Consider the following 18,914-nt stretch of genomic DNA (forward strand, 5'->3'; position numbering starts at 1 on the left):
CGGCCTGCCCACCCCAGCCCTGTACCTGGGAACATGCTACCCCCTCCCCCTTGCTCCCTTGGGAATGAATACCCTACCACTAACACCAACTCTTTTATTGCCATGCACCCTCGACAACTTATCTGAGTTACAGCATTACTAGTGTTTCACAGGAAGCAGCTAGGACAGCAGAAAATGACTGGCAGGCAGGACGGCCGCACAGAGCCAGCTTCTGTTACCACCACCGTTCCCTGCAGGAGCTGAAGCCAATGGCCCCTTCGGAAAATCGGGAAGGCCCCCACCCGCAGCCAACAGGCTTTCCTCACACACCCTTTTTTCTCACAGCAGGTTCCTAAAAAGCTGGCTGTTGAGACAGGAGCAGAAGACACACCGAACAGGGTCAACTGTGCAGGTCTGGCCGAGTAGAGGAGGGGCAGAGAGCCAGGAGGAGCCTCAGGCGTTGGGGGGCGGGGCGGGGGAATGAGGTTGGCTGGTGCAGGGATCACAAGGCCTCAGACGGGGGAAGGAAGAGGGGTATCCGGCCAGAAGGCCCCCCGCAGTGCACAGTCAGGCAGGGGGAGATCTCCCTGGGCCTCGCCCAGCAAAAGAGACAATGAGTCCCTAGGGGTGGGAGAGGGAGAGATCCATAAAGTTGTCAGACAGGTTTGCCCAGAATAGGGAGAGCAGGAAACACAAGGTACAGAGGCCAAGGAAGGAGGGTCAAGCAGGGAGGGTTGTCCAGAGTCAAGTGGCTGTGGTCTGGCACCCAACAGATCTGGCAGCGGGAGCCAGCACTGGTGGGCCCCAGGGAACCGAGGACCCAGGCCCACGCCGATTCCTGGGTGCAGAGGGGCAGTCGCCAGCAGAATGAGGGAGCCAAGGGACAAGGAGCCAGCAGATGTGGAAAAGGACAAAGGTTTCCAGAAACAGGGGGTGATGCCCACAAAGAGGGACACCAATCCTGAGGGACAAGTGTGGTGGTGGTGGGCTCAGGCCAGTGGCCGAGCCATGGGTGACACTGAAGGCCGGCACACCTAGCCTCCGCATGCCGAGTCTCTCCTTGACCAAACTTTAGGCGGGCACCTCTGAGCCTTCTGCTCTTGCTAAGTCAGTTTAGCTGGGACCCACCCCCCCCCCCCCCCGCCCACCCTCCGTTCTGACCAAATTTCTCCTCTTCCTTATGGCACATGCCCCAGGTAATCCCTGACCACCCTGGACTGCCTATTAGGTTGAGTAGGCAAGAATCCTGTTGGGTCAGTTAGCAGAGAATTACCCTCTCAGAAATCTCCATCCATTGACCCCGTCCCACTCCGCTCCTTGGCTATAAATTCCCACTTTTGTTTGTTACACTTGAGGTTGAGCCCAATCTCTCTCCACTACAAAACCCCGTAATAGCCCTTAAACCTATCACAACAGTCCTTAATAAAGTCTGCCTTATTGTTTTACCAAGTGTCATAATAACTGTTTTCTTAATCACATGGAGCTCCAAGTCTTCCCGGACCCCTCACCCAGAGTGTAAGAACCACCGCGGCTGGGGCTGGCCTCCCCACCAAGCCTTAGGGACAAACCCTGTCTACCTGGCCAAGGGGTGAGGGGCTGAAACCAGACAACCAACCCACAGGCTAGCCAGACCCTAGGGAGGTCACCTGGAGAGGAGACAGGGTCTCTTCCCAACCATGGTCATTCTGTGGGCAACCAGAGCCTCTCCCTGGCGCAGCTGGCGGCAGCAATGGGGAGGCACAGAAGGAACAGGGTCCAGGTTGGGGGTCAAAACACTCCTGCTGCCCTGGCTGGTTTGGCTCGGTGGACAGAGCTTCGGCCTGAGGACTGAAGGGTCCTGGGTTCGATGCCGGTCAAAGGCTCATGCCCAGGTTGCGGGCTCTATCCCTAGTGGGGGGCATGCAGGAGGCAGCTGATCAATGATTCTCTCTCATCATTGACGTTTCTCTCTCTCTCTTCCTCTCTGAAATCAATAAAAATATATTTAAAAACACACACACACACACACACACACACACACACACACACACACAAACACTCCTGCTGAGGAAAGTCACATCACGGTGGCTCTGCTGTAGCAGGTGTGTGGGGCCCAGGGGTCCTCCCAGGGAGGCCCAAATCTGAAGCTAAGGTTTTCACCTGCTTATTTCCACTTGCCGCCTTCCAATAATCCCAGGTGTCCTGAGGCGGCCTGCGGGCTCTAATGCGGTAAGTGTGGGCCCCGCACCCCACACCTTGGGTCTGTGTCCTGGACATGCTGCTGCCCTCTGCCCGCCCTGGCTCACCACTCAGACCCCAGGCTACTGGTATAGATGAAAGAAATTAAGGGGTCACTCATTTAATTCCGGCTGCTGTGCGGGTGTCAGGATTAGGAATTCCTCGAAGCCTCTTTACAGATGCTTTCTGGGCTCCGCAGAGGCGATGAGCACGGGCTCCATTAGCGGGCACACAGGGAAACCCAGAGGAGGTTCACCGTCTCTCTCCTCTGATCCACTCCTGCCGGCCCCTTGTCCTGGCCTGCCTCTCCCCAGCCTTCCCGAACCAGGAAAGCCCAGCCTCAGCTCTCCCAAACTCCAGGGACCCCGAGTCTGAGGTGACACCAGGAACCCACCTCTCACCCAGGATCCCAGGGCCCACTTCAGAGCCAATGCTCTCAGCCACTCAGCCCAGGCTGACAGAGCCCACGGAGGGAGGAGGCGGTCCCTTCGGCTAAGCGGCTGATGGACGCCAGCAGAACAGTCCTCAAGAAGTGAAGTTTTAACTCCAGCCTGCCCGGGCCCGCTGAAGCTCAGATTACCCGGCCTACTGCCTCTGAGAGGAAGACCACAGCACTGCCCAGCCTGGCCCGGCCCCCCAAGCCCACCCAGCCCAAGAGTAGAGGAAGTGGGGTTCCCAGAGCAGCTGCTGGTGAGCACACTGCTGAGAGTCGTCAGTGGGGCGGTGGCAGTCCCAGTGCCCGGCCTAACCCGGGGCTCCAGCTTCTTCTTCTCAAACCTGAAGGGCAAGCCTCTGCTTCACAGCGACCCCAAGAGAGGCAGAAAGGGCAGATTCTTCACACTTTGCAGACGAGAAAACCAAGTCCGGGAGGAAAAATAAATAAAAGTCAACGACTTACCTAGGTCACTCGGCTAGAAAGTAGACACAGCTCACAAGCTGCCTCCCCACTATCCGCTCTACAGCTGAGCAGTGTTACTCATCTTCACGTGCCATTGGCCGAGGCCCGGAACACTCCCGCCGCAGGTGGAATGTGTTGCTCCAGCACAGCCACCCTTGCTTCATCGGACCCCAAACTAAATACGGTGTTAAGGGAGGAAATGGATGTGGAGACGATGATTGCCCCCACACGATTTGGTCAGAGAGGACTCTGCTGTCATGGAAGCTAAGACAAAGCAGCAACACTGGTTTTCACCTCGACCAGAGATTCTCAAAGCACTGCTCTACATAGTCTCCTGGGGACTCTGATGACCAACCAAGAATGGGACCACTGTTTGGACAGCCATCACCTCTCCCTCTATTCCAGATGACAAAGCAGAGCCCCGAGAGAAAAGGAAATGTAAGTAAGGACACTGAGTAGCCCACAGGGCAGAGACCTGCGGTCTCACCATCCCACCAGTGTTTCCAGGCCCTGCTGGATGTCACCAAGCAGTGACAAAGCACAAAAGCAAGGACCAGAGCGTGGCCAGCTCTTCAACACCCTGCAAAGGTGATCCAAGTGAGAAATGCAATTAACAAAGGGGTTCTACCCCTTCTACAAGCCAGAGAACCAGCCCTGCACTCACGCCTGTTCTCCATGTGACTCCATCCTCTGGAACCTTACCACCCCTCCTTTCCGCACCCCTAGGCGTGCAAGCCCAGTCCCAGACCCAGAAGTGGAGGTGGAAGGGCAAAGCCATAGGGATGCCTCTACATGCTCCTGCTTCTAGGCAAGGCCCCTAAAGGCCACATACAAGGAGAGGAGCACAGGGAAATCCAAGGTCCGATGTGCCAGGGCAGGGAGGGGAACAGGAGCCTGCTTCCTTTCCCAAGGGCATTAATCTCACGCTTTAAAGGCCACCAAGGAACAGGGATCATCACCCCAGTTCACAGCTCCAGGCTAGGAGCTGAGCACCTGCTTGTTACAAATTCCTGGCCTGGGACACACCACTAGTCCTTGGGCCCACAAAGGAATGAATGAATGAATGACCCAAGGAACCTGACGACCCTAAGAACTCAAGTAACTTACCCAGGGCCCAGGAGCAAGCTGCCTCTGCACACGATCTCTCACTACCCTAACATACATTCTTGTCCACCACAGCTCTGCTGTTCAAATGTGGCACCTCAATTCATCTTTGACCTAAACAATACTTCTTGATTAATTCATGATCAATGTTCCTGATGACACAGGAACATGTAACACCTGGACCGTAGGAAGAAGTCCCAGTGGAGGGCACCGTGGTAGGCAGATGGCAGCATTCGTGCTACTCACCAAATGTTTTCAATCCTCTTGCCCTCCCCATTTTGTAGGTAAGTGTAGCCATGTGACTGCTTTGAGCACTGAAATGCCACTTCTAGGTGGAATGAGATTCAGCCTTCTCTCTGTCCTTCTGTCCACGTGGATAGGAATGCTTCAATTAATCCACGCGGGTCCCACAGTGAGAACAACATAAAGCAGATATGCAATAGGTGTGGTGTGAGCAAGAAGTAATCCTCTGTTGCTTTAAGCTCCTGAAATTTGGGGACTGATACCACAGTAAACCCTGACCTACCTAGACAGTCACTAGACACTCGCCAATTTTCTGTGCCGCGCACGTCTTCCTTTCCCCAGCCCCCCAGCTTAGGGAGACAAAAGCTCTATCACCAATCGGCAGGGGCTCAGGGGTACCTGCTATGTGCCCAGACAGATGAGATGCTTTCAGAAGCAGGGGATATAGGGGCAACCTGCACTAGACTTACTAGTTCCGAGGTGGGCCAGACTTATTCGGTGTGGTAATCAACTTGAATCACTTCTGAGAAGACAGCATTATCTAGATTAGAAATGAGGAAACCCAGCTCACACTGAGACCTTGAGCAAGTTACTCTGTGACCTCTCTGGGGCATTCACATTATCTACCGTACTCTGTCTTTTCAAGGATGCAGTGAGTTAATACAAGTGAAGTTTCTGGGATGGCGCTTGGTATAAGTCTCAAGAAGTTCACTATTACTAAATGCTAAACCTTCCACATAATTGCTGTAACCCTGTCCTTAATCTCCACGAGATTTCAAACACAGCAGAGATTTCCCTGGTCTGGCACAATGGCACTCTGCAGGCACTGCCAAACTGAATGCCACCTCAACTGAAGTTAAACAAGCAACAAGTCAAATCTCAGGACCTGGTAGCCTGGAGTTAGACCTCAGGAGATGTTCCAGAACCCAGGGCTCCCTGCACTCCCTGCTCCCTGGCCTCCGTGGGGACTTCACCACAGACATGCACAGTGGCCCCCTCCCCTCCCACAAAGAGCATGAGCTTTGCCCTCCCACTCCCAAACATGTAAGGGAGGCACCCTCACCTGTCCTGAGAGAATGGCACCTGCACCCCCTCCTTCCCATGATCCTTCTTCCTAGAGGCAGCCACAAACCTCCAGAGCAGCAGCGGCCTGAATTCCTGTTGGTCTGGAAGCTGCTGCGAAGCTGAACTCAAGCTCAGATCAACACTATGAGCACCGACTCCATGTCCAGCCTGGGCTCTAAGACCACACAGAGCTTCCAGCCAGCAGGCAGGTGTGGGCCTGGAACAGTGCTTGCAACAGCTCCTGGCCCCCTGGCCCCCCACAGTCTCAGTCATGCTTTGTTAAACAGATCAATGATCACATCTGGTGACCCAGCGGTGGGGTTCAGAGATGTGGGGATGAATAGATCTGAAAGTGGGGTGCACAGAGGATGACGCAGTAAGAGGGAAAACCACACTGGTAGCCTGGGCTTCCGAGGCCTGTCTCCAGACCTTATGGATCCTCAACTCGGGACAAAACTCGGTGACAGCTGGCAGAGAAGCTAGAAGAGCATATCAGTCGATGATGGAGGAACATGAGCTTCATTCTGAGTAGCAGGGCCCAGGAGGGTCCCTAAAGGGGAAGGCACCCCAGAGGCTGGCTGAATGTAGAGGGGATGTGGGGGTGCTGGGGGTAATGGCCTAGGCCCCAGGTCTCCTCACAAATAGGGAAAGGTGGCCCAAGCACTCAGCAGGCACTAAATTCCCCCACTTTGAGGTCAAGAGGCAGGGGGAAGGCTACTTTTGAGGATTTGGCAGACAGCTCCACCCACTCCTATCAGCCCCAGGGCAGCCCCCTCTAAAGGGAGAAGACCCCTAGCGAGCAGACCACAGGAGAGAGGGCACCTACAGAGGCTCCAATGCAATGCATTCAAGGCACTGGACAACTTGACACCAGCAGCGCCTGGGGACAGCCAGCTACCAGGGCAGACAACTGCTCCCCACCACCCCACCCAGCCAGGCCCCTACACACACCCAGCATGGACTGCTTCTAGCCAGAGACCCACTTCACTTCCCGGAGATACGTGTCCCAGCAGTCACACACACACACACACACACACACACACACACACACACACACACTTTCTAGCCACCGGCATCCCTACCCTTCCGAGCCAACTCAGTAGCCACAGACCCAACTCGACCGAAGCTCCAGTTAGGTCAGGAGTCGGACTTCACTCCCAGGCACAACCCCAAGCGACCAACACGAAGAAGCTGGGTCACCACCTACTCAAACTCCAAGCCCGTGCCAGGCAGAGTGGTTCGCACCGCCGCGGCGGGCGACTTGTGGCACCCACGGCGGGGCGGGGCGGGGGAGAGGGGGGGACGGCCCTCCCAGGTCCCCGCCACCCTCCACGCCTGGCCCTGGCGGCGCGGCCGAGGTCCGTGAGGGGCCGAAGGAGCACCACCCAGGGCTCGCAGCCGGGGACCCGGGCAGAGCCCGAAGCGCGCGGTCCAGCCCCTCCCTCCCAGACTCTCACCAGCCCGGCCGGCGCGCACCCGTCCGGAAACGCGGAAAAGGCGAGGGCGACCGAACCCCGGCTGCCTGCGGGGGGCCCGCTGTGGCTGACTCCGCCCGGCGCCCGAGTTCGTGTCCGCGGGGTTCGGGCCAGGCCTCCAGCCCCTCGCGGGCGATCTGGGCGAACAAAGCCAGCGCCGCCCGCAGGGCCGCCCGGGCAGGAACGAGGGAACCCCAGGGACCGAGCCCGACCTGGGGAGCAGCCCGCGTCCCCAGCGGGTCGGCCTCAGACAATGAGGGGGGCAGGGCCCGACGCTCCAGCGGGGCTCGGCGCGCTACTCACCCGGGCGCAGCGGCGACGGCGGCGGCGGCGGGGCCCGGCTCGGCCGAGGAAGTTGGAGCAAGTTCGGCGGCGCGGGGCGGGAGGGCGCGACTCCGGCCGGCCGAGCGCGGGGCGGGGCGCGGAAGGCGGGGCCGGGGGCGCGGCGGCGGAGGGGGTGCCACTTCCCGGCGCCGCCCCGTGCGCCCCGCGCGCCCCGCCCGCCCCGGCCCCGCCCTCCGCTCGCCCCTCCCCCGCCCGCGCGGCGGCAGAGGCGGTGGGCCCGGCCCGGCCCGCCCCTTTGTGCTGCTCGGGGTGGGGCCGGAGCCGGGGGCGGGCCGCTGGTTGCGCTGCGCACAGGGCACCGGCCCCCGCGAGCGCTCGGCCGAGGTGTGTTGCGCGATCGCCGTTCGGGCCCCGCCTCCGATCCCGCCCGACCCGAGCCTAGGAAAAGCGTGGTTTGTGGGGGGCCAAGGGCGGCCACATCTCGAGGAGTACGGGGGTGATCGGTTAAAGGTGGGCGCGGAATTGGAAAGATGGCTGTTTTGGCAATCCTTCCGGGCCTGGGAGGCCGGGGCTGGGGCGGCAGGCTTCTAGAAGAGGGTAGTCAATTAACATTTTTTATTTCTTTGCGAACTGGGCAGTGAAGACTCCCTCCGCCTTTTGGCCTTGGGCTAAAAATACCTATCTTTCTTTGGATCTCCTGCTGAGATTTGTTCCTCACCTTCATTCCTAAGTGCTGGCTGGGAGGATTCTTGAGGCAGGAGGGAGGAGACTGGAGGAACCGTCTGGGAGGAAGAGTAGTCACACTGCTGGCTGGGTTCTGGTCTTAGCCCACCTGTAAAATGAGGCACAAGATCACTGTTGATTCTTAAACTATCAGGGGGAGGAGGGAGAGGTGGTTTGCTCTGTTGGGCAACAGAAAATATAGGTCTATTAAAACTGGGCCAAGAAACTGGTTGCACCACTTGCTAGTACAAGCAACCATCAGGTTAATTAAGTCAATGTAGAGAGGGTATCTTGAAACAGAGACTATTCAATCCATTGCCATTTTTTTGTGTTTATTATTATTACTAGAGGCCCGATGCACGAAATTCCTACAAGATTAGGCTTTCCTTCCCACCCCACCCCCACCCCCAACCCACTGCCCGCACCAGCTTCCCTCACAGCCCCAGCTTTGCGGGGGAAGGTCGTCCGGTCTAATTAGCATATTATGCTTGTATTATTATAGATGATTATTATTATGATGATGATTATTATTATTGAGGCTGCAGCCTGTCTGTGACACCCTAGGTAGCTCAGGGACCTCCTTGGGGAACCTACCCACTCGCTCATGTCAGCAGACAATGAGTGCTAGATTGAGTGCCTGATCTGGGCCAGGCCTATTTGGATGATGGGGGAAACAGCAATAAACAAGACTGCTGAGGCCTCTTGCTCCATAAAGCTTATTGTTAGTGGGGAAGACCAATAATTGCAAATTGAAGTAAATGCTGGGGCAAAAGCAAAGGGCTGGGAGAGAGAATAAGAGCTACTAGCACTTTAGATGGAGCTGCCAGGGAAAGTTTCTTTGAGGAGGTGATGCTGAATTTGAAGTCAAAAGAATGAGGAGAGAGCCTTGGAAAAAGCCGGCAGAGACATTCCAGGTGGAGATCAGTGTGTGCTGAGGCCCTGAAAAAGGTAAGCTTTGGATGTGTCAAGGAGCTGAAGGAAAGTCAATGTGACTAGAATAGCCAGCCAAGGAAAGAGAATCGGGATGATGTGGGGAGGCAGGCAGGGGCCAGGGTATACAAGACTGTGTCAAGAAATGGAGACTTGTCATTAAACCATTGAAGGGTTTTACACAGAAGACTAACATTTACTGCTGTGTGAAGAATAAATTGGGTGGGTGGCAGGCTAAAATAAAAGGAAGGAGACAATTAGATTGTTGTGGCCTTTTAGGCCAAAGATGATAGTGGTTTGGACTGAAGTGGTGGCCACACTATGTTGATTAGTTGAGAGATGCTATTTTGGACATAGACTTGACAGGACATGTTGATAGGATGAATGTCGGGGTCGGGGGAGGAAATGGGAAAACCAAAGATAACTTCCAAATTTCTGGCTGTAATAAATGAATGGACAGTGCCTCATTTATTGGATGGGGTATCCTGGAGGAAAGAGACTACATATCAGGGAGGAACATTAAGAATTCTGTTTTAGTTCTGTTGAGTTTGAGGTGTCTGTCAGAGATCCAATTTGATTGTCCAGTCACTGGAAGCTCAGAAGAGATCCCTGGGCTGGAGGCAAGGCTTTGGGAGGCATCATCTTAGACAGTGAAAGCCATAGGATCTGAGATCACCTAGGGTGAGGAGATCCTTTTATAATAAAAGGTTAATATGCAAATCGACCAAACAGCGGAATGACCACTTGCTATGACACAGACTGACCACCAGGGGGCAGATGCTCGACGCATGAACTGCCCCCTGGTGGTCAGTGTGCTCCCACAGGGGGAAGCGCCACTCAGCCAGAAGCCAGGTTCATGGCTGGCGAGCATAGTGGCGGTGGCGGAAGCCTCTTCCATGGGGAGTGGGCCTAAGCCATCAGTCAGACATCCTCTGAGAGCTCCCAGACTGCCAGACAGCAAGGGCCGGGCTGAGGGACACCCCCCCCCCAACCCCAGTGCACGAATTTTGTGCACCAGGCCTCTAATAGATACAGAAGGGGAGAGGGTTCAAGAAGGACTCAGAGCAGTCAGACAAAGGAGCCAGAGCAGGAAAGTAGAGTGAGAAAGAGAGGCTAAGGAGGCAAGAGGAGGACCAGGAGAGTGCTGTATCCCAGAAACTGAGAAAGGAAAGTGTTTCCAGAAAGCAGTGGTCAGCTGTGTTAGATGCTACTTAGAGATCAGGTAAGGTGACTGACAGGGAAGGAGCCATTGACTTGCTACATGAAAGTGAGTAGTAAACATGATAAGGGCAGTAGAGGGGTGGAAGCCAGACCTTGTAGAGCTATCGTGTTTGCACAAGTTGTTTAAAGGGGACCGAGAGGGGTCTAGAAAAGGATATGGAATCAGAAGGGTTTGGCAGAAATTGCTAAATGACCCTAATAGCCATTCTCCCTCTTTTCCTTCAGCATAGAATTTCAAATTCTAGCTGGCCACATGTCTTCCCAGAATAAAAGCAACTTTCTCAGACTCCTTTGCAGCTAGGTATGGTCATATGGCTAATATCCAGCCAACAGGAGGTAAGTGGATGTGTCCATGTGCAACTTCTGAGAACTGGCTTGAAAGGGCAGTGGTGTGTTTTCTTCAGCCATTGCTCTTTCCTGCTCACTGGAATATTAAGTATGTAGCTGGAGCTCAGGTGGCCGCATTAGACTTTGAATGGAAGCCATGGTTGAGGATGTCAGTGGAACTAGTGAGTCTATATCTGATTCCTTGTGGGTAGGGAACCAGCATACCTGCTCTGGGCTACCTACCTCTTGACTTTATATATAAAAAATATTTATATCTTGTTTAATCCTTTGTTTTCTGATGCTTATTTTTGTTAGAATACAGAGGGTTTTCCTAAAAGTGGAGATTACTAGAGCAGGTTTGCAGAGGGATAGGAAAGAAGGCAGGAGTGATGATTCTGAAGAAAGGGAGAAGGGAGATGAGGTGTGAGCACTAAGGGAGAGGACACCTGTGATGGAGAGGTACCTCCGCCATTATTAAGGAAGGGAGGATGGAGGCAGAGATGTCTCCAGTAAAGGTTGGGGTTGGAAAGATGATCATTCACACCTGATGATTTCTACTGACTCCTGGATGTGAAGGAGTCGTGAGCTTAGAACAAGGAAGGAGAGGGGGAAGCAATTTTGTGAATCATGAACTAGGTGATGTTGGAGGTCTTGCCAGCCTGAGATAGCTCCGTTCTGGATCAGTTGGCCATACTGCCGCAGGCATGAAGAGGGTGAGGGAAATCCCCAGAGAGCCAGCATGGCCTCCACCCCACTTCCAATTAGGCCTCACTTCACAGTCACTTATGACACCTGCCTACCATTCCCAGCTGCCATATGCAACCCACTAAGCTTTACCTGACCCATTTTTGCAGCACAGTGGGGGAGGGGAGACTTCAGAGAGCATCAGGGATATTCAGAGCAGAGCAGGTCCATTTTATTTTCCTTTATTAAAAAACTAGAGGCCCAGTGCATGATTAAATCATGCACGTGTAGGGTCCCCTAGGCCTAACCTGCCATCCAGGCCATATCCACTGCCCCGCAAAGCCTAGCACGCTCCGTGGACACTGCTAGCAGCCTGCTCCCCGCTTTTGATGGCAGGGGGTCCGCTGGTGCTGGAGCAGACACACAACTCCCCGCTTTCGATCGCGGGGGAGCTGGCTGTCTGTCCACTGGTGCACCAGGCCTTTCGAAAGCCTCCGCCACGCCGGAGGCTTTCGAAAGGCCTGGTGCCAGAGCGGACAGACAGCCAGCTTCCCCGCTTTCGCTTCCCGCTTTTGATGGTCTGCAGTAGGACGTGGGCTCGCTGCCCCAGAGGTCCCTTCTGTGCCGCAGCACAGCCTTGGCGCAGATGCTGAGCTCGTGCAGCCACTGGCGACGCGAGCTCAGCATCCCGCGGGCCCAATCGGCCACCCTGAGTCCCGCCCCCTGCGCCTCCCGCTGGCCCAATTGTGGGCGTAGCGGAGTGATGGTAATTTATATATTACCCTTTTATTATGTAGGATGGAAGAGGAGTGAGCTATGGACAGCACCAACTAAAATGGCTATATTACAATGGCAACTTAGTTTCCAGGCTAGCCCCTAGAATTGTAATTGACAAGAATGTAGCTGAATTGTAGTGCAGATTGCAAGCCTGAGGTGTGGATTATGGGAACAAAAAACAGTACAGGAAGGAGGAAAAGAAAGAAGCAGAGAGTTTCTTCCATTTTTTCCTGGACCTGGAGTTGGCTATAAATAAAATTTTATCTTTTTAATTTATTTTTTAATATATTTTTATTTATTTCAGAGAGGAAGGGAGAGGGAGAGAGATAGAAACATCAATGATAAGAGAGAATCATTGATCAGCTGCCTCCTGCACACCCCACACTGGGGATCGAGCCCACAACCTGGGCATGTGTCCTGACCTGGAATTGAACTGTGACCTCCTGGTTCATAGGTCGATGCTCAACCACTGAGCCATGCTGGCCGGACTATAAATAAAATTTTAAATGGAGGAACTTGGCCTTTATCTCCCTCTGACTTCCTCCTTACCCTCTGTCCTGGTCCTGGTCTGGTCCCTTACCCAGTGCTGCTCTTACTCATCCTGGGCTCCACTCTGCAGCACCTCTGGCCAAGGGTGGGGGAGGGGGGAGCTTGATTAGAAGGACTTGCTGTTTACCGTCTCCTAATTCTCAGCCTCTTAATCTTAAACAAAACGATTTACATCTTTGAGCCCTAGTTGTCCTACCTATAAAGGCAAGATAATAGTAAAACCCACCTCACAAACTTCAACTAAGAATCAAATGAAATAATGTTTATAAAACATCAGGTAAGCTGTAAGGAACTCTATTTGTTATCTGGAATTCATGCCTTATTAGGGCCAAACTACCCAGGATCTTCCCATCAGTCAGAGTGTTTGGATTGGATGTAAGAAAATCCCACTTCAATTAGCTTAGGCCAAAGGAGGGGAGATTGCTGGAAGGATACTCACGTCACTCACAGAATCAAAAGAACTTGGAACCAGAGTGACTCAGGAAACTGGGGGCTGACCCTGCAGATTACCCAGACCAGGAGCCCCTCCCTCTGTCTCTCCTAACGCTCCAAGTTTGCCCCATGTAGGAGATGGGACTGAATTACTCTATCCTCTAGGTTGGTATGAACAACTTCCAAGGAAAGACTCTGATTGGTCAAACTCTGGTCACACATATGTCCGCTCCTGGACCAATCACTGTGGTGGAGAGAGGATTCCATAGCTGGACCAGGTCTGGGACACATAGAGTAACAACTGTGCCAAAGAAAATAGTTGGATGTGTAGGACCAACATAATTCCTCACAGAGGCTTATTTATGTATGACTGGTATTCCTTAAGCCCTGAGCAGTCACTGAAAGGTTTTAAGCAGACTAGTAAATTGTTCTGTTTGTGCTTTAGGATCCCTAAGGCTGTAGTAGGAAGAGTGGACTGGAGGGAACAGATTGGAGTAAAGAATAGTTAGGAAGTTGCAATGATTCAGGAAGTTGATGATGAGGAAATGGAAAGAGGTGAACGGATTAAAAAAACATTTAGGAGGTAGAATTGAGAGGTAGAATTGACTAATTGGATAGGAAGATGAGAAATAAGGAGACAATCATAGTCTGGCTGCATAGACAGTGATACTGTTCACTGGGACAAGGAATCCAAGTGACTGTGTGTGTGTGTGTGTGTGTGTGTGTGTGTGTGTGTGTGTGTGTGTGTGTATTTGGTGAGGTGTGACGGCTTGGGCTTCTTCCATTTGAAGCGTCCCTGAACAGAGGAGGGAAGCCCAGTTTGCTGTTTGGAGTTCAGGAGAGACATCTAAGCAAAAGCTATAAATTTGAGATTTGTGTTCAACTCCTATAGCAGCAACCCAACTACATTGCCTTTACCCAAGTGGTTTTTGTTGCTGTTTTCTGCTGCTGTTGAAAAACTCTGACATAACAAAAAAGTCTAAAGGTAAGCAGAAAGATGCAGACCAAAACAACAGTGAGATATCACCTCACACCTGTCAGAATGGCTATCATCAACAACTCAACAAACAAGGGCTGGTGAGGTTGTGGAGAAAAGGGAACCCTAGTTACACTGCTGGTAGGAATGCAGACTGGTGCAGCCTGGAAAACAGTACGGAGTTTCCTCAAAAAATTAAAAATGGGAGTCCCATTTGACCCAGTGATCCCACTTCTAGGAATATATCCTAAGAAACCCGAAATACTCATCAGAAAGAATATATTCACCCCTATGTTCATAGCAGTGCAATTTACAATAGCTAAGGTTAGGAAACAGCCTAAGTGCCCACCAGCAGATGAGTGGATAAAAAAACTGTGGTACATTTACACAATGGAATACTACGCGGCAATGGAAAAGAAAGAACTCTTACCATTTGCAACAGCATGGATGGACCTGGAGAGCATTATGCTGAGCAAAATAAGCCAGTCTGAGAAAGGTAAGTATCACATAATCTCCCTCATATGTGGAATCTAATGAACCAAATAAACTGATGATCAAAAATAGACCCAGAACCCTGGCCTGTGTGGCTCAGTTGGTTGATCATTGTCCTTTGCACCAAAAGGTCACAGATTCGATTCCTGGTCAGAGCACATACCCAGGTTGCAAGTTTCATTGCAACAAATGGATGTTTCTCTCTCTCTCTCTCTAAAAAATCAATAGAAACATATTTTTTTAAAAAAATAGACCCAGAAACATAGAAGCATGAACAGACTGTTGAACCTCAGAGTGGAGGGTGAGTGGGAAGAGATCAACCAATGAACTTGTATGCATATATGCATAACCCATGGACACAGACAATGGGATAGTGAGGGCCTGGGTGCAGGGGAACGGGAGCCAGCTAGAAGTGGTTAATGGGGGCGGGGGGGGGGAGCGAGGGGGGGAAGGAGGACCTATGTAATACTTGCAACAATAAAGATTTTTTTTAAATAAATAAAAAAAATAATAAAGGTAAGCAGAGCAGGGCTCTCAGTAGCTCCACCATGTCATGCAGACCCTGTCCATTGTGTAGGTCTGCTCCGGGTATCCTCACTGAGAAGCATTCATCTTCAGAGTCGGCTGGTGGTAATCCAATGGCCGCTCCAGCTCCAGCTTCCCACCTGCATTCCAGACGGACAGAACATGCAAAAAAGGATGAAGGAGCAGCACCTGTTACTGGAAAGCAAACCTTTCCCAGATATCCCCACAGATGGCTACTCATGCCCCATTGTCAAGTCTGGTCACATGGCAAGCCTTAGATCTAAGGGAGGCTGGGAAATGCAATTTTAAAAAATTAGGACCTTGAGCCTGTGAGGAAGAAAGAAGATGATAGTGGATAATGAGAAAGCAGCACATGGATGATAATTAAAATCATGGGAGTAAAGGAAATTATTCTGGGACTGGAGAAGAGAAGGGAAAAGGACGGAGGCAGAATCCTGATGAACACAACATTGGGGAGGGTCAGGAAGGGAGAGAGGGGAGGGACCAAGGAGACTGAGGAAGAGTGGTCACGAGGTAGGAGGAGAGCCAGAAGGGTGGTGTGTATGGAGGTCAAGGGGAACAAATGTCTGAAGAAGGAAGCAGTGGTCCTACATTTTCAGTGCTACAGGGTGGGCCCACAAGACAAGGCTGAAGAATGACTGTTGGGTTTGGCAGCTCCCACCAACTGGTTCATTGGAATTGTTTGATCAAAGCCATTTAACAGTGCACTGGAGAATAAATGAAGATGAGACAGGTTGTTAGCTGGAAGATGATGAGGGTAACAGGCTGAGGGAGAGAACTTTTTGAAGAAAGGAGTGATGTGAATATGTTTAAATGATGAAGGGGGGCAGCAGTAGAAAGTGAGAGATTGAAGAGTCTGGAGGAAAAGCAAGATGTTTGCTGGAGAAGGTGGGAAGGATTGGGGTTCAGAACCAAGAGGGCAGCCAAAAGCGGACAGATGGAGACAGAAGGAGGAAAAATTCCATGAGGATGCAGATGTTTGTGAGTTTGGTGTGAGTTTCTGAATGAAGGCTTCCATTTCTTCTGGAAATAGGTTTCCAGGAAAAATATAAGTGGGATTTTGGTGAGATCTAAGGATTTCAGAGAGACTTAGGAGAAAATGAGAGAAGCTTCTAAGTAGGGGCAAGCAGGAGGGTTTGAGGAAGGATTGAGAGCCCAGCAGGGGCTAGAGATCATCAGTACTCAGCAGCTGGGCTAAGTACAGATGCAGAGAACACAGTAAGATTGATCAACGTTTGGGGTTTTCCCAGGAAGGCATGATAGAAAAACAGTGGTACAGAGGACTCAAGAGTATTGGAAAGAAAGCACTTGAGTTGTTGTATCAAGAGTCTTGGCTGGTAAGAAAGAAAAGTGATAGCTGGGGGGTGGGCATAGGCGGGAGAAAGGAGATGAGGATAAGGTGGGGGGCCCTCGGTGACTGCAGAAGATAGCTGTGGTCAGACAGAGATCTGTATCCATGGGAGTGGGTGGTTGAGATGGAATGATGGGACCAAGAGGCCAGTGTGAACATGGGTCGCCCCAGGAAGGTACGGAGTGCAGGCAATGACAGTGAGCAGATGGCAATGTCTGAGGTAGACCTTTCATTCCAAGCTCGGTTTTGCATCAATGTTGCCTGTCTTGAAAAAGAGGTCAGAGAGCCCTGGGGAAAAGTGAACAGAGAAAAAAATTGATTTTTATAGTCTGTCACCCAATGCCTGCCCTATTTGTTCCAGAACAATCTATTTTAAAGACTCTGCAAACTTCCAAGGGCCTCTTGCTCCCATTTGCATCTTCAGCCATGAGACTTCTGTCCTCAGACCATGTTCCCTACAAGACTGTAAAGATCTGTGATAGGAGCATAGATATGTGTGAGCCCAAGACACAGTGCAGCACATTTTAACATGATAACAGATGGTGGTGACAGGAGTCCCATCATCTCACTCACCATCCATAAACCAAGGGTGGGAGAGGAGAAGGTTGGACCCTCCAGCCCTGACTATGAGTCAACCATACTATAATTACTCCAAATGGAAGAAGATGGTTTTGCCGAAGAAGGAAGTCTCAAATGTGGCCAGAAAAGACCTCAGCAGGAGGGAGCCAGTCAGAGAGGTTAAGAGCAGGGATCCCTGAGTCAGACTGTTGGGCTCAGCCCCAGCTCTGCCCCTGAAAGCTATGTCCCCTCAGGGAGCTACGGGATATGCACACACGTGAAAGTCACTTGACAGTATAAAAACCGTTTCTTCTGGAATAATCTCATGTGAACGGACCTTCCCAAAGCTCTGAATTTGTAAAATAAATGTGAAAAAGAGGCTCAGAGGGAATCACTCTATACGTGGTAGAACTAGAACTATCAGTTCTATGTCCAGACCTGAGTCTCCTATTTGTCTCCATTTGACACATGAAACTGCCCTGGGGAATCATGATTTGGGGATCAGCTAAGTCCCCGGGGCTTCTACCAGGAGGGACCCAGATAGGACCCACCCCACCCCCACCCGGGAAGGGAGAGAGGTACTGAGCAGAGCGCCAGTCCCTCTCACAGCTCCCCGCTTTTAGCTGGTTCCTTGGAAGAACCTGGCTAAAGGTTCTCTGGAAGCTTTACTGGGCTGCTGCCACCGCATGCGCACAGTGCCACCTAGGGGATAGATGGCTGCGTTTATCAAGCCACCGGGGGTGTGTGTGTGTGTGTGTGTGTGTGTGTGTGTGTGTGTGTGTGTGTGTGTGAAAACACTAATTTTTTTCCCACCTTTCTAAGATATTCTGGCTTGACTAATCAAATCAACATGATCATTAACAGGAGAAAATGTCCAAATTTTATTATGGATGCACACGCGGGAGTGTCATAAGAATAGGAGACCCAAGGATGCCTTGGGCAATTGAGGCTTATCTGCCATTCTGGACAGAGGAGAGGGGAGCAGGAGCCTAGGATTTCAAAGGGAAAGCCAGCAATTTACAGGTAGATAATGAAGAGCAAAATTGGTTTACCGTGGGAATTTGTGGCAAAGTAATATAACATTTACTTTATATTGTGATGGTAAATTGATTCTCCCTTCATTTAATCAGGTTTTTCTATCTGGATTCCTTTAGGCAAGTAAAGAGGAGGGTCAGAGGTTATTTCTGAGTCTTTAATTTCTTAAAAATAAACAGCTTAAAGTCAATACCCCAAAAGCATCTTTTGGGGGTGGTGAAACTTTAGTCCCCCTCAGCACTATGCCCCCCTTACACACACAGACACAAACACACCCACGCCAACTCTGTGAGCCCTCTGAGGCCTCAGCCACTCCTGAGCCCGTAGGTATCTTCTGGCTACTGGCCACACCTCATGAATATCACCGGATTGATCTCTCTCCGGAGCTCCAGCCTGGAATGAAAATCTCATCCCATCATCCCCCTGCCCCAAACTATTAGAAGTTCATTTCACTGACTATTCTACAGAGGCTGGCCAGGCCTGGTCACTGTACCCACCTCTCTAACCCTAGGCCCTTTGTAAGCTTCCCACCACAGGAGAACGAAAGACCAAGAAAAGCTTGCTGGACACCAGGAGTCAGACCACACAAGGAATTGAAACTGTCCTGAAGGCACCTGATTGCACCCTGCATTCCGTCCACATTACAAGCCCAAGGACTCGGCCCCCAGATCCACTGAGGATAAGAGCTTCCCGCTAGCGACTACATACAAGGATGAAACTCCAGCTCCTGGGTGCTGCCATCATCGACCCACTGTCCCCTTCCCTTTGGATATCCTATCCCCCATGCTCTCCCCTTGAATACATTTAGCCTGCCCGCATGTACCAACCACCATGTTAACCTTTCAGCACCCCCCCCCTACATTTGGTGACTCAGCCTGTCACCTCCTAGCATAGGGTGGCCACGGACCACCCTTCAAGACCAGGTGTTGGGATTTGATAGCTCAGGTGGGCATTGCCTTGCCCAAGGCTCACCAAAGCCCCTTTCCACGTTCCTGGACAACAGGTGAGTGATCCCAGCTCCAGGCGCCTGGTGGGGTCAGTGGAAGC

The 18,914-nt window shown here is 51.9% G+C and overlaps 1 protein-coding gene across 3 annotated transcripts in view; it reads right to left on the bottom strand.

The window, feature by feature from the left end:
- Positions 1 to 15,046, bottom strand: part of TSPAN14 (tetraspanin 14) — a 62,163-nt gene extending 47,117 nt beyond the window's left edge. The window contains exons 1-2 of one of the 3 annotated variants that reach the window (XM_054729038.1): positions 14,939 to 15,046; positions 7,985 to 8,098 (exon numbers count right to left, since the gene is read on the bottom strand). The gene's annotated coding sequence lies outside the window, so the exon portion shown is untranslated. Of the gene's footprint in view, positions 1 to 3,094; positions 3,270 to 7,284; positions 7,389 to 7,984; positions 8,099 to 14,938 lie in introns of those variants that run through there. The other 2 variants (XM_054729037.1, XM_008149114.3) reach the window with 2 other exon arrangements.
- Between the last annotated feature and the right edge of the window lie 3,868 nt (positions 15,047 to 18,914).

Source organism: Eptesicus fuscus, chromosome 17 (genome assembly GCF_027574615.1).
Source record: "Eptesicus fuscus isolate TK198812 chromosome 17, DD_ASM_mEF_20220401, whole genome shotgun sequence".
NCBI classification, from domain to species: domain Eukaryota; kingdom Metazoa; phylum Chordata; class Mammalia; order Chiroptera; family Vespertilionidae; genus Eptesicus; species Eptesicus fuscus.